Source organism: Convolutriloba macropyga, chromosome 9, assembly GCF_964194025.1.
Source record: "Convolutriloba macropyga chromosome 9, txConMacr16.3, whole genome shotgun sequence".
In the NCBI taxonomy this organism is placed as follows: Eukaryota; Metazoa; Xenacoelomorpha; order Acoela; family Convolutidae; genus Convolutriloba; species Convolutriloba macropyga.
The window spans coordinates 65,466,310-65,468,808 of NC_134476.1; the positions used below are offsets into that span (position 1 = coordinate 65,466,310).

At 35.9% G+C, this 2,499-nt stretch overlaps 1 protein-coding gene across 3 annotated transcripts in view; it reads right to left on the reverse strand.

Moving 5' to 3' along the window:
• Positions 1 to 890, reverse strand: part of LOC142345531 (uncharacterized) — a 15,812-nt gene extending 14,922 nt beyond the window's left edge. For 2 of the 3 annotated variants that reach the window (XM_075397605.1, XM_075397607.1), the window contains exon 1: positions 810 to 890. The gene's annotated coding sequence lies outside the window, so the exon portion shown is untranslated. Of the gene's footprint in view, positions 1 to 197; positions 425 to 809 lie in introns of those variants that run through there. The other variant, XM_075397606.1, reaches the window with a different exon arrangement.
• Between the last annotated feature and the right edge of the window lie 1,609 nt (positions 891 to 2,499).

The following is a 2,499-nucleotide window of genomic DNA, read 5'->3' on the forward strand; positions in this document are numbered from 1 at the left end:
AGAAAACAGCACGATGTACAAATATAGCTAAATTCTGCACATTTCTTGTAAAATACGTACGAAGAAAAGTTTTAAGAGAACAATTAATTAATCAGCTGTTTTCAGATTATTTTCAAAAATTAGTATATGTTGCAAAAGAAATATAATAATCAAGGTATTTTGGTAATATTACGTCAAAAAACCTCAGTTTTTTAAACCTGTGGGTATTCTGGCAAAAGTGGCCGAGTATAGATGTAGTCCGGAAGTTAACAGTGAGATACCAACCAAACACTTAACAACACTCAGTCAACTCTAATAATGCATAAATTGTATAATTAACAAAATCCCTTCGATTTTATGCCTCTCCTCAAGTATGAATACAATTTATATAATTGTTGAATATATAGTAAATACTTTGGTTGTTCTGGGTCGAATAAACTTCCGAACAGCAAATAATTGGATCTGATTTCGGCAAAAACACTTTAGTTAAGAGGTTAAGCAAAAAAGGTTAAGAGGTATATATTTGATAGTAAATATTAATAACTATGAACATGATCATTTAATTTCTCAACTATTCAACTAGTATTTTCTTAACAACTATTATAAGCCCAGAATCAATCCAGTTTCAAAATTGTTTCCGCCTCACAAATTTGACATAACCCAATTTGACCCAAATACCTGTAAAGTTGGGAGCTCTTTTGTTGATTAGCCCACATTTCTCAATTTGACATTCTAATTTCTTCAAACACACAGTTGGTGTTATATAACTCTGATTTTTAACTCAATTCAGGTCATTCAAACAAGGTAAAGAAGAGTTTTCCGCCACTTACCCAAATATTGGAGCAAATAAAGGCTATTTAACACCAAATTAAAAAGACGCAAATTTCAGAAAACGCGAGCTAAAATTTGATTAAGTTTCGAGCTGTGTGGTGACTTCCCGGGTCGAGAAAAAAATCGGAAAAATATGTAAGATAAGCGGTGAAAAGTTGGTTTTTTCACCGCGAATTTCGTACATAATTTTGCGGTGAAATGCGGTGAAACCGGCGAAATTATGTAAGTTCACCACTAAGTTAAGCTTATCCTCCAGGATTTTCCTTTGAATGGCGGTGACACCTCGACCCGTGTTTTTTGCTTTAAGCATTATACAACCGACATAACAGAGAGCGGAGAAAATTAATTTTGCAAATTATTCAACAGAAAACGAACTAACTAACAGAGTCCAGATAATATAAGAGTGCTTTCTTGTTCATAAATACAATTTTATGAGCATAAAGCATTCAAGCGATACCGCATATGTTGCTCTGTTTGAGATCGCTTCATAGGCAAAAATATGTCTGCAATAAACGGGCCAGCATTCTGTTCACAAATTTCTTTAAAATGCAGCAACAGTTGACGTTCTTTCTTAACTGAGACTACGTTCTTCACTAATATTCGTTCCTTGTACAAAATTTTTTTCCTTAGAAAACAAGATCTCAGCTGGTCATAACTGGATTATTAACCAACTTTTAAGAATTGCAGAGCATCAGTCGGAAAAGTTCATTTGGCTAAATTGACTATAGTTAAAAGCATGCAAGAAGGATAATTTACGTTTTGGCTTACAACTGCTGCAAAACAAAAACTTGGAAGACCGCTCAAACTGTTGACCAATTACCCTATTGTCATCCCAAAGCAGGATGTTTGAAAAAGTTTTGAACACTAGAATGGTTGTTTTCCTTGAAAAATGGAAACTTCTCTCTGCTTGTCAATTCCTATTTCAGCCAAGACGTCCATGCGCTCATGCTATTGCTTCAGTTACAGGACTAATGCGATACATAACTGATTCGGGAAATATGGTTTGCATGCTTCATTGACATTCAAAAAGTGTTTGACAAAAGCGATCGTGCAAAGCTTCCGGAAAACTAAGACGTCCACGCATCAAAACAGTAAAAAATTGATAAGTTAAGTGTTCCCCGAGGATCAATGAAACGATTGCTTTTTGTTGTTTCTCGAAGATCTGACTCAAAATGTTCCATATTCAAAAACAAAAATTTAGCAAATGATAGGCCAATTTTAACAACAGCTAAGACGCTAAAAGTTGGAATAAACGATTTCAATGCTTTGAAAAACATTAAAAATTGGGTTTGAAAAACAAACTAGTGACTAACAGCAAGAAGTGCAACATAACCGACTAACTTCGGGCGAATTGCTCTCAAAACGACAGGATAGCGGTGCGATGGGTTTTTGGCTGCACAGGGCCCTTACGGCCTGAACGATGTGCAGGGGTGGGGATTGGGGGGGTCCGGAGTGAGAGGGAGCTGATGGGGTTATAAGTCTCCAAAAAAGTTTCGGTGTATCTCAAATTTGAAGACTAGTAAGCTGAAAAGCTCTAAGAGCACTTAATGCCCGCCGGGCGCTACCTGTTTGTCCCGTTTTTGAGGACGAAAAATCAAATGGGTCAGACGAAAAATCCGTTAAGTGAAACATCGCATTAAAGAAAGACCAACAGGACTAATAAAATTATTACAAACTTCGTTTGAGAAC